This window comes from Caloenas nicobarica, chromosome 3 (genome assembly GCF_036013445.1).
Source record: "Caloenas nicobarica isolate bCalNic1 chromosome 3, bCalNic1.hap1, whole genome shotgun sequence".
Taxonomy (NCBI): Eukaryota; Metazoa; Chordata; class Aves; order Columbiformes; family Columbidae; genus Caloenas; species Caloenas nicobarica.
The window spans coordinates 101,652,705-101,665,962 of NC_088247.1; positions in this window are offsets into that span (position 1 = coordinate 101,652,705).

Genomic DNA, 13,258 nt, shown 5'->3' on the forward strand with positions numbered 1-13,258 from the left:
TTGCTGGCTTGCTGGGTGAAGCAGGCAGGAGGGCTGTGATTATTGTCTTGCCATGGTAGTCTGTGGCCCTAGATCTGGTGCCAAGAGCCAGTGGTGGTTGGTGCTCCAAGGTCAGCATCAGAACTGTGGAGGCCTGGTCTGTTCCTCGGGGAATAAGGAGGAACAGTATACCCCAAGGAACCACACCCTGTGGTACGAAGTCGTCTTCTTATTTGGATATTTGAGAGCCTCTGGATGATGGGGGGATGCAGCCGCTTGAATTGCTAGAAAGAGTCACTTGTGAAATGGCTGCAGCAGCTGCATTGCCGAATTTGAGCTTTTATCATTCCATTTGTTTAAAGGAAGGCAGAAGAGGAAAGGCAACCAGGCTTTTGTGGTAGGGAAGAACATGGTGATCCCAGTATAAATCAGTGTGTTGACATAAGTACAAGTCTGCAGCCAGCCTGAAACAAGATGCTGGCAGCCCTGTTTACTTCAGGGCTACTTAAAAAACGTCAGTGCTGTCCCTTGGCTTACTGCTGAAAGGTGTAGCTGTTACTTCAAATGTTTCAGTATTTCATGGCCACGTTGTTGGCCACGAAGTGGATGGTGGGCTGGGCAACAAGGGACACGTGTCTGCTGCCAGAGCTGAGCAGGTGCTGTTCATCCATCCCCTTGGACTGTAGAAGCCCAGCAAGGGCCAGTGGGATCGCCGTGCTCGCGCCAATCCCCAGTCTGGTCCTTGTGCTCCTCCGTGTGCCGGGCCATCTCACCCAGCTTCTGCAGGCTCCTCAGATTTTCCCAGTAGGAGCCATACAGTCACCAGGCAGCATATCAACAGAGAAATCAGCTGCGCTTTGAAAAGGCAACTGAAAACATAAACTATGTGGGGTGGAGCTGCATCTGGGGGGCTGGCCAGGGGCTCTTCTGCTTCACATCTTGCAGTGGCTGCAGCGTGAAGAAATCCCCAGAGCTGCACAAGGCGGGAGCTGCCTGCCCCAGCAGCCTTGCAAGCATCCCAGCTGGCCGGCTGTTTCCCAGCTGGTGTTAGAAATATCATTAGGAAAGTGCTCCCAGCTGAAGGGCTTTTACTCATCAGAGCGATATTTTTGTCATGTTTCCTGTTGGGTTGGTGAGGGGATGGCTTGTGAGCATCTGCATGTGCTTGGGCAGCTAAGGGACCTGTGCCTCTGGGGCAGTGGCGAGGGCAGCCAGGCAGGAGCTGCAATACTGAAATGTCTCTGGGTTTGCCTATTGCAGCCTCAAATCCAAACAAATAAACTCCTGGCTCTGATGCTGGCAGCGCTGGGGATGCTGCCAGTGCCCACGGGCGCAGCCTCAGCCAGTGACTCTGTGTCTCTGCTCCCCGGTGGATCTGGACCGCATGGACCACATGTGTGCATCTCATGTGTGGTGCCTCGGTCCTGACAGCTCAACGCCACGCTGGTTATGTTTGCAACAGCTGTAGAGAGCAGCAAGGCCACACCATGAAGTATAATCATTTTTTTATTAGAACAATTTCCTGGAGAGCTTTTTTAAATTTTTTTTTCCCCCTCTTTTTCCTTCTGTAACATTGCTTTAGGTTTTAAGAGGGAAAGGAAAATAATAAATAGTCTAGAGAAAATAGATTGGCGGGACCACGTCGTATAACACTGGAACAAAGGAGCATTCAATGAAATTAAAAGGTGGCAAATTCAAAACAGATAGAGGAAGTATTTTTATATGATGTGTGTTCAGGCTGAGAAGCTCCCCACCACAGGAGATAGCAAAGACCAGAAACACAGGAGGTTTTGAAAAGGACTGGCGTTTGGGCAGGCAGTGTGAATGACTTACAAAGTCCAGAGAGGGTATGTTGCATTAACTGGGTAAAAATACTAAGTTTTTGCCTAGCTTTTGCTAGGCAAAAGATGACCTCAGATTATCACAGGCTAGGATCCAAAGTGGGATGGGGTACTTCAGCACTTGGTGGGACTCCAGGAACAGGTCTGAACATCCTTGGGACAAAGCAGTGATGCAGAGAGGGTCACACAGGGAGCCTGTGGCAGCACCAAAATATGAGCATGGGTCCCCTGAATGCCAACTATCGGGCCATCCTTCCTCTTACAGCCAGGCTCTGGCTGTAAAAAGTGTTCTTCATGTGAACGAGGTGAGCAGGGCTTGGCCACAGACACTCTGGACTTACCTCTGGTGAGAAGTAGTAATTGCAAGTGTCAAGAAACTCGGGTTTTATTCCTTTGCTTCGATGTTGTCATAAAAATAAATCTCTTTGGAGATATTAATAAAAATTAATGCAAAGCTTGAACAGAGCTGCTTTTTTTTACCTCTTTCCAACCTAATAAAATGTATTGCTTTTTCTCCCAAGTATTTTTATATTAGCAAGCGGGGGCTGCCACTGGAGGAGAACCGTTCTAGTGCTATAAAATTACTCCAGATGGAGACCCTCTTGCCGGCCGCTGACTTCAGGCCCAAGCAAAGTTGAAATGTAATGCTTGTCTTGATGGTCACCATCCTTGGCCAGGAAATAAAGGAATGTATTTGGCTCAGGGAACAGCAGCATTCTCCCCTTAGGATGTCTGATTTATTGTATGTCTGTTAAAACAATAGTTTTGATATGATTTTTAGAGTTGCCTTAAGGAAAGCAAGAAAATGAAGATGAATGAAATGGGATTGGTGCTCTGGGCTTGACAGGCGAAGCACAGAAATCAGTCCCCAAAGACCTGATGCTAAAAGTCACACTGAACGTCTGGATCCAGCTCTCCTTGGCAGATCATTTTTCCATCTGCTTGGGAAAGTCACCGCCGCTCTCTCCCAACAGCTGACGCGGGGATGCAGCCAAAGCTTCCTTCTGGCAGGCTGAGCCAGCAAGGACTATGGCTGCCCGCCGCCATCGGGATCAAATGCCGAAAAATAAATTAAAAATACAAAACTTGAGTGGTGTGCAGGGAAAGAAACCTTTTCCTGCGTGCAGAGGCAAGATCACTGCCACAGCAGCAGCAAGGCAAGGGTCTAAGCAAGCCCAGGGCGAGCTCAGCCCTGCTCAGGACATCTCCACAGAGCATCTGGTGTTTGGACACGCTGCTGCAGCACCAGGAGGGCATCCAGGCTGGAAACACGATGCCACCGCCAAGAGACTCAGCAGCAGTAATGGAATAAGGATTTTCTGTGCCTTAGCGCTGAGATGCTGAAATGCTTCAGGGTTTACCTATCACGGTCTCAAATCCAAACAAAGAAAATCCTGGCTCTGGTGGGGCAGTGAACAGATGCTGCTGCTTGTTCTTTCTGCTCTGGAGAAGGCAAAGGAAGTTATCTGTTAGTCGATCCAAGCTAAGGCGTATAGTCTGAAGGATCTTTGCGTCATCCCTCATTTTTACCCTTGCAGAAAACCCACCCTTTCTTGTCTAGCAGATAATTTGTGCATGTTACATGTTTTATTTGGAAATGACTTGCACTGCACTAAATTTTGATTCTTATTCTGTAGTCTGCCAGGTTTTCTGTGCTTTTCTAAGTGACCCGCACTTAAACAGCTTGTCCTGGCTGCTGTGCTATTGTTCTGCACACATGTGCTATCGCCACTATTGCTGCCGGACTGTTTGTCTTTTGCTTACGTGTGACTTGAAGATTAAGCCTCAATGAACCGGCACCCTTAGGTTCACATGAGTTTTCCTCCCCTGCAGCAGCTCAGCCTGGCAGGTGACTTGGACATTGTTGTGCTGTGTGGGGCTACGTATGCACGTAGGAACTTCACAGGGGAGATTCTTCTAAGCTTTTCTTTCCTGGCGAGTGATCTGTAAACATGTCGTCAAAGCCAAGCATTTGATTCTTCTGTTGTCCTCATGGCAACACACTGAGGATCAGCTGTGAGCCGTGGTTTTTTCCCCCTTCAGAAAAACTGGAGATTTCAAGGCGGTGAATTGTAATCCATTGTTGGATACCAGTTCTGTCAGGTTTCCTTCTCCGCCAAAAACAGACAGGAAAGTAATTACAAGAGCAGCTGTGGCTTGTGACGTAAATGTTACTTCTGGGTTGCTTGTTTTCTTTTTCTTTCTTTCTTTCTTTCTTTCTTTCTTTCTTTCCTTCTTTCCTTCTTTCTTTCCTTCTTTCTTTCCTTCTTTCCTTCTTTCCTTCTTTCCTTCTTTCCTTCCTTCTTTCTTTCCTTCTTTCTTTCCTTCTTTCTTTCTTTCCTTCTTTTTGACGTAATCCAATGGGCTGATTCCAAAGCAACAGTCAACAGACATATGGGCCTGTGCTGGTAATTTCAAGCTTTTCCTTGATTCAGATATGTCCAGGGACAATTTGCAATACCTTACAAGTCACTTTTTAAAATAAATTAACGAGTTAGATGAAATTTTGGAGCAGCTTCAATGTGCATCCTGCTTAACTGCCTATGTGAATCCCATCACTCTATCTGCTGACTGAAGTCTCTGTCCTGAGCAAGATATTGAGGTGCTGCTTGTAAATCCTCTGGAGTAATAAATCAGTCAGTATTTTGCATCTCACGTTTCCCTTGAAGACAAGTTAATTCCATGGTCTAAAGTCTGGAAATAGAGCTGGATTAAACTGTTTAGGACTTTTAAATCACCTCGTTTTCAGGATGTCATGTAATTTCTGCTGAATCAGATCTGGCTATAACAGAGCATGTTTGTAACCTTTCTAGATGCTCACTTGTCCGGGTGTTTTGTAAGGATAAGCCCAGCGAGTTGTCACATTTAATGTCCCTTTGTGTCCGTGTTGAGGCCAGCAGTCCAGCTGACTGCTGTCCCCTTGGCACAGCCCCTTCCCTGGGCATTCTATGTCAGTGTGTCTCTCCAGGGCTTTGAACAGCCCCCTCCCCAGGCAGCTGCAGCCCCAGAGCTTGTGTCTTGCACCAACAGCTGGATGTGGCCCTGGGCTTCCTCAGTGCCTTGGAGCTGCCCTTGAGCTGCACACCAGCCTCAGAGAGCAGTAGCCACCACTGCGGGAGCCCCAGGAACTGGGCCCTGAGGATGCTCGTCTCTTTATGCACAAGACTTTAATTCTTCCCAAACTCATCTGGCAGCATCTGCCCGAAGCTTGTGTGTCAGCTGGAAGATGGAAGCAGAGGCTACAACCGACTGGCACACCATCAGCTGGTGGCAGGGCCAGGAGCAATGGCTGTGCATCTCGTGTGGGGGCTCATATCAGTGAATGTCCCATGAGGGAGGGAGCACACCTGCTGCTGGCCGGGCACCACGGGGTCCATCTCCCTACCCCCAGCCCCCGAGTGCTGCAGCAGCACAAAGATTTTCCCTACAAAGTAGGGTGCTCTGAAGCTTGATTTATTTCATAGAATGGTTTGAGTTGGAAGGGACCTTCAGAGGTCCTCTGGTCCAACCCCCCTGCAATGAGCAGGGACATCTTCAACCAGATCAGGTTGCTCAGAGCCCCGTCCAGCCTGGCCTGGGATGTCTCCAGGGATGGGGCATCTACCACCTCTCTGGGCAACCTGCTCCAGAGTTTCATCACCCTCATCATAAAAATCTTCTTCCTTATATCTAGTCTGAATCTACTCTCTTCTAGTTTAAAACTATTACCTTTGTCCTATTGCTACAGGTCCTACAAAAAAGTTTGTCCCATCTTACTTGTAAGCCCCCTTTAGGTACTGAAAGGGTGCAATAAGATCTCCCAGGAGCCTTCTCCAGGTTGAACAACCCCAACTTTCTCAGCCTGTCCTCACAGGAGCGGTGTTGCACCTCTCTGATCATTTTCGTGTCCCTCTGTCACAGATCCATGTCTTTCCTGTACTGAGGGCCCCAGAGCTGAACTCAGAGGTCCAGGTGGGGTCTCACCAGAGCGGAGCAGAGGGGCAGAGTCACCTCCCTTGACCCGCTGGCCACGCTCCTTTTGATGCAGCCCAAAACACGGTTGGCTTTCTGGGCTGTGAGCACACATTGCTAGGTCATGTCCATTTCGTGCCCTTTGCTGGCAAAGGGTTTGCTTTTGTGTCCTGGAGGGGTGGCAGAGCACAGGAGGCGAATGGCCTGTCTGGGGTAGGAGGATGGTGGCAGCCGCAGCTGGCAGGAATGGCCACCAGCGCGCTGCAGCTCCGAGCGGCACCTGTTTACACGAGCCCTGACTTTGTCTCATGTTGCGTTATTCATATGCTCTTATTTCTGGCCAGAAAAACATTCTTCCAAAATATGCCCCGCCTCATTTACAGTCCCCATCCAGAGACCTCCTTTCAACTTGTCCAAGCTTCCCAGCACCTCGCTGCAGGGACCAGTCGGGGACACAATAGCTCCAGCCTGTTTATTTCATTTCACTTTTCCTCTCTGCTTGGCCGGTGGCCAGCAGAGATGTTCTTTGCAAAGATAATAGTTTCAACTGAATCATTCACCTCTTATGTGTCTAAAAGGAGTTAAGGAGCCTGGATGTTTCCAAGAAAAATAAATGAACAGAACTCATTTGAGGGGCCACTTTAAGGCTGTTTTATTGATTTTTAAAAAGGGGGAAGGAGCAATCCTGTTCGTGCACATCACCCATGCCCTATTTGTTTTTTAAATGCGCGTTTAAATTTGGAGATATGGTCACAAATGGAAAGATTATGAAGTGCTTCTCATTGTGGAGAGATTTGCAGCATGTTTGGAGAGATGGGTCCAAAGAGAAATACTAGTTTTCTTCATTTTGGAGGTTGTGGAGCTGGAGCTGGACCTTGTGGGGCTCCTTCCTATGCCTGCATGTGAATCAAAAACTCAGCTATGTATTTATTTATTTAGGGACTGTGATTCTGTCCTGGTTTTTTTGAGGTTGTTCATTTTAGTCTGATGTTTCAGAAAGTTTGAGGAGCCAGTCTCTCAGTGATGGATCCCATTGCTATCACCAATTTATTTTAGAAATGAGGCCTCTATTTAAGCCACAGAAAAAACATCTTCCTTCCACCTGGCCTGGATGAGGAACAGTGATTAAAACTCCTATCTTTCTCACTCACATATCCTGTCCATAGAGCTGTTGAGAAAATTCATGTCCTCGGGAACTGTTGATAAAAATGAAAGGTTTCTCTTTTGACAGCATTTAGTGTGGACGTTTTCCAGTTTTGCTGAAAACTTGAAAGATTGACTGTTCTCACTAAAGGCATTTTTGGTGAAGAAGGAAGAGAAATCTCTTCTCACTTGTAGCTCGGGGTGGATTAAGACACCAGCAGCAGGCCTGAACCTGAGGACTGAGCTCCTAAATCTTATGACCTTCATTTAACCATCAAACCAAAAGCGACGTTATGTTTGGGACTAAATCATAGGAGCATGCCCTGGTAAGAAATGGTGCCCTCTGGAAGGGCCCTGTGGGCTGCCCTGGGCTCGGGGCCGGGAGCCTGGCCGGTGGCACCTGCTTTTCTCCCCACTCAGGTTTCCCAACTCCAGCACTGCTGAGGCTGCACCTTGAATCCTGTGTTCAGTTTCGTGCTTCTCACTACAAGAAGGACACTGAGGTGCTGGAGAGAGTTCAGAGAAGGGCAACGAAGCTGGTGAGGGGCCTGGAGCACAAGTGTGATGAGGAGCGGTGAGGGAACTGGGGCTGTTCGGCCTGGAGAAAAGGAGCCTGAGGGGAGACCTGATCGCTGTCTGCAACTGCCTGAAAGGAGGGTGTAGCGTGGAGGGCGTTGGGCTCTTCTCCCAAGTAGCAAGTGGTAGGATGAGAGGAAAAGGCCTCAGGTTGCTCCAGGGGAAGTTTAGATTGGATATTAGGGAAAAATTTATTCACTGAAAGGGCTGTCGGGCACTGGAACAGGCTGCCCAGGGAAGTGGTTGAGTCACCATCCCTTGCGGTTGTTTAAAAGATGCAGAGATGAAGTTCTTAGGGACATGGTCTAGTGCCAGAGTTAGGGTAACAGTTAATGATCTTGGGGGCCTCTTCCAGCCGAAGTGATTCTCTGATTCTATTCTATGATTCTCCAGAGCATCTCCAAGAGGAGAGATTGCTCCTGATGCTACTGTCATTCCAGCCAGAGGTGGGAGAGGCAGCACCTGCCGCTGCAGAGACATGGCAAGAGAGCAGCGTGGGATCCACTGCGGGGATCTACCGCAATCCAGTCAAACTGGTAACGTGGCCAGATCCCTCCTCCCCTGCTGCGTCTCCCTGTGTCTTTCCCTACCTTCAAAGCAGCTTCTTGCTTGAAAAAAGTGAAATACCTGAATCCATTCCTCCCCTTTCATCACCCCAGCTCCAGCCTCCGAGCAAAGTGCCTGTGCGGTGCTCTGGGTTCTCTCGTGCAGTGCTGCCCTTTGCCCCATGCCAGCGTGTGTATGTGTGACCACGTGTGTACTTATCACCCTCTCCCTGCAGGTATGGAGGATCTCTGCCTGATCCCACCTTTGGGAAGTGGGCTTTCTCGTGAGTACAGATTGGAGGACTCACTTAAATCTCCGTAACATAGTGGAAAAAGGAATAAAGCTGTAACTGTCATCACCTATTCAGAAAAATTCCTGCAGTGCAGACACCCGTTTTCCAGCCTTTGATGACTAGGGGAAAAAATTATCTTGCCAGGTGGAGTGTGATTTCTAGTTCTTCTCTTCAGCAAATGAAGAGCTGAATTTAGCAACTTTGAAGTGAAATAGAAATGAACCTTCCCTCCTCCTCACCTTCCTTTTCCCTCTCCCCCTAGGCAAGCAGCACCCTCCTCATTAGAGAACAGATCTTCACAGACGTGTTAATTATCATGATGAGGCTCTAGGCTGGGAGCTTGTTTCCCTTCCCCCTCCCAGCGCTCCAGTAACCACAAGCTACCAAAGCCGAGCACTTTCTGCATGACTCAGATATTTTTTTTAAGAACTAGAATCCAATGGACGCTTTCCTCGCTGATTCCACTGGGACTAGAAGGTCTTTTTTTTCCCACCAACCTTAAAAACATGCTGATATGCTGCAATTTTTTTTTTTCTTTTCAATATTTTGTTGTTATTATTATTAAAACAGCACGAAGTCCCACAGCACCAAAGGATGGATCTCTCCTGCTCTGTTTTCCCTTCCTCAACAGCTAAATTTAAAAAAAAAGAGTAATTATCCATAAAAGAAAACATTAAACGACACTTGGACCATCCCTGATGTCTGCAATGAACTAGGCACGCTGGTGGGGCAAGAAGGGGCCATGGCACAGGTCCCCATCGCCTGCAGCTGAATCACCCCCACCTTAGGGTGCAAATGCGAGGAGGGGGAGCAGCCAAGGACTAGTGTCCCATCATCACTGCCATCCTGAGGATGGGTCATGCTGGACACAACCTGCACTGTTCTTAGACATGAAGTATCCGACTAAGGCTGCATACGTCGGCCAATGCCAGATGGAGTGACAAATGCCGTAGTGAAGGCAACGGTAGCCACCTGCTGTCCCTCTGTGAGCCAGGACCTTGGTCTCAAAACACAAACAAAAGTGCCAAGCAGACAATGAGGTTGAACATCAAGGCAGTGAACTCCCACATGGAGGTGTCTGAAGCCAAGGAGAGGGATTTTGCAAGGACTTCAGCCAGCTTGGGTTGCACCATAAGGTGACATGTGCAACCTGCATGACCTCCTGTGCTGGAAACTCAGCTCTCTGGTGGGTGTCTGTCTGGCTGCTCACTTGTGCCTGCTCGGCAGTGGGGATAGCCCAGCCCTGAGCTGCCCCTGAAACCACACGCGATCCGGGGAGTCATTGTGTGTTTTATCATGTGAATGTCGATGAGTTCGAATGACCAGGTTTGGGGCCGCGGTTCCCATCTGACGTTGACTGCTTGATGTGATTATTCAATCCTGAATTCCTTCAATTGACAGCCGCGCTATTTCCAGTCTCTTAGTCAGCATATACCATTCCGCTTCCCAGTCTGAGGAGACCTGAATTTTCCCACACTCCCCCTTAAATGGAAACACATTGTTCATCTTCATTTTATTTATTTATTTGGTACAAAAAAACCCCACAAGATACTGCTCTAACTTTGAAGTGCTGGCTCTACAATGATTGGTTCCTTTTTGGAGCAATGGGGTTTTCCTAAAAGCCACTCTCAGCAAGATCCTTATCAAACTTTCCTTAGCAGGACACAATGAACATTTCACAGCATGAAGAGGAAATAAAAGGTCGGTGAGGAGACAAATGGTCTATGTGAGGAGATAGCCAGGGTGCAGATGAGCTCCCCCAGCCTTGTAAACACAGATTATTTTCTGTCTAATCTACAGTTTCTGAATGTTTCACTCATTGAGTCAGCTCCAAGGTTTATTGAGAGGTGAAAGTGGGGACCTGAGCATCATCTGGACACTTCCATCTGAGACCCATAAACCTCACCCTGACGTGTCCAAATACCAAGGGCCCCACTGCCTGCAGGTGGCAGGGATGACAATCAGGATGGGATTTGGGGGGAGACGTGTGCCTCTGCAAGCTGTCACGAGTGACTTTTCACAACAGGTTGCACTGGGACCAGTTTATTTCTTGGGCTGCAAAACCAGTCGGTGACCTGCATGGTGGCACAGCACTTTGCCATGGCTCAGGGCAGTGGGGAGAAAAAGGGACCAAGGAAACCTCACAGGGGAGCCCCGCTGCCAAACCTTGTAGTGAAAGGGCTCCTTCTTCTCTTACAGCCCACCCAAAACCTCTCCTGTGTCAGGTGAGTGCTAAAGGATGCTCTGAGCAGGGACAGCCCGGGGTCAACATCAGACCAGACCTCTCCTAAAGATGCCAGTGCCATTGGGTAGATGATCTGGGAAATGAGAAAGCATGGTAAGGGGTCATCTCAACCCAGCACCTGCCAAATTTGAACTGAACCCCCCAGCTCAGCTCCACGAGAGCCTCCATGTGGGCAAGCACTGGGAAGTGGCCAATGCACTGGGTCTGGGTAGGGGCTGGGGTGCTGGTTTTGCTGGGGGCAATCACTGCTTTGCTCTGGCTGAGTCAGAGCAGCTCTGGGCAGGCGGGTGGCAGCTTTGTGTGGAGGAAACATGTTGGCTGGCGTCTGCCACAGGTTTTTTTCTTTTATCTTAATTGTATTTTTAATTATTTGTCAGATGGTTTCAAGCCAAGGCTATGCAATCCATCAATGTTTGTTGACTAAAATAGAAGTAAACACTAGGTTAATATAAACAAAGGAGCGCTCTGGTTTATTGCCCAGGGATAATGCCGGCATTGTTGCACGGATCCTTGTCTGAGGGCTTTGAAGATCACTTGCTTTATTTATTTTTCTAAAGATGGGTAACTTTGTCCTATTTGCTCATCTTCTTACCAGCTTGTATAGAAAAGGGGTAAAGTGCAGTAAATGTGGGTCTGGCTCCAAAGGAGCCTGGAGGGAAAACGTGGTTTTGGATTCTGATCTCATCCAAAAAGTGTCCTGCATTTTAGTACCCTTAGATAGCTTACACATTGGAAATGCCGAGGAACTGGAAACTTTTGATCCAAAGTCAATTCTGCTTTCATTAGTAATTATTTTAAGATGGTATTCACAGAACAAAAGAGTACTATATGGAGCAGAAAGAGACCCATGGGGAGTTCAGTGCTGAGCAAGAGTTCAGCCCACCACCCCCACCCTCACGCTGGCTGTTGAGGATTAGCATCCTGAGGTGTAGGTGAGGTGTTTGGGTGAGGTGACGGTGAGGGACATGATGAAGGGGAGAAAGCAGAGCCACTCCCCAAATGAAGAGAGCCAGAGCATAGCCCAGCCACTGCCGGGGACGGCCAGTGGTGGGACAGGCAAGGCTGTGCTCCCTGGGGCCATGAAGGGGCTGAACCTGGCTCAGAAGACCCCCAGCATGTTCCAAGGCAAAGTCCGGGAAGCACATGTCCTCCTAATTTCTTCGAGTGGTAGCGATGTGTGCTTGGCCCCATTTTACAGATGGAAAAAACGAGCCACAGAACATGAAGATGCACATTTTATTGACAAGCTTGAGTCTTGTCTTCTTCCTTTGGACCTGACCTGGTGTCATCCCTCACCTTGTTTTCCTGTCATAAAGCTGCTGCCTATGCCTGTAATCTGCTTCTGTGAGTCCTGTAGATCATTACAAATAGTATCGGATTTATCACTCCTGTACGTAACACACCAATCCTGGCAGCACGTTTTGAAAGCACAACAGCAGCAAGAAGCATATGTTCTGAGAGTCAGGCTAGTGGGATTTTTTTTTTTCTGCCAAGGACAATAATTTCTTTTCCTTTTTTTTTTTTTTTTTCAAAATAAACATCACTCTGGAATGTGCTGCAGCAAATGGCTTGGGCTCTATTATATTTCATGCAGCTTTCTAAACAATTTTCAACCCTGCTGGCCTGGTGTCAAACAGAAGGCAACCAACAATAGCAAAATCCCATTAAAGCTGAGAAGGTTCCTTCCTGAGGTGAACACGGCCAGAAATAGTAATCTTGGCTCTCTTTTCAATTTGGCATTGGGGACTAATAATGCCTGTTCTCCTAATGGAAATTATCTAATTTCATCCAAGTGCAGCTCCAGAGAGAGCTGGGCTGACGCACAAACAGTCAATATAACAACATTCTTCTTGAAGAGCTGAACAATGGGGCTTTGGTGGGACCCTGATTAACAACGTCAAACTAAGAACAAACAGAAGGTGTAAAAATAGGCATCTGAGGAGTTGACACAACGGACTATTTTTCATCTGTAAGGCCAGAGGAGAATAGCTTGTTAAATTGTATGCTTGGAGCACTTCATCAGATGTTGTATGGAAGGACAAAAAAAAAAAGAAAAAAAAATCTCATTTCCCATCTGGGTCTGAATGTACTAAGGAACTGCACATGCCTTATTAATATAAATCACGCCAGGAGTATAATTCCCATTAGCATTTAAGAACCATTTTTCAATGAAATACTCTTGCACCAGGAACACCTAACGGGAAATAATGATGTTTGCTTCATTTGAAGAAAATAGTAAAATACAGTGTGGAGACGGAGAAGGTACAGAGCCGTTTCTTCTCTCCAATGCTATGGGGGTTTGTGGCTGTTGCAAGATATCCCCTTCCCAGCCCAGCAGGGCTGTATCCAGCTGTGGTGCAGAGGCTCCCAGAAGTGGTAGGGAGCAGGGCTGGAGGCAAAGGGCTGCTCCAGAAAATTAGAGCATCCCTACAGCCCCAGGCAAAGCGCTGCTGCCCCTTGTCCCATAGACCTCCCTGGCTGGGTGAGGGAAGAGGTCCAACCTCCCTCCAGCTGCCCCTGCTTCCTCCCCAGAGCAGCCTCAAATTTGGAGAGTACTGGGATGGCTTTGAACCACCTCCACCCCCTTACCCACATGGTCCAACCTCACCCTGGAACTCCTTGTTGTCAACCTAAAAATAGCACTCCCCCAAAGCAAATCTCAGCCCTGGCCATTATTTATCACAT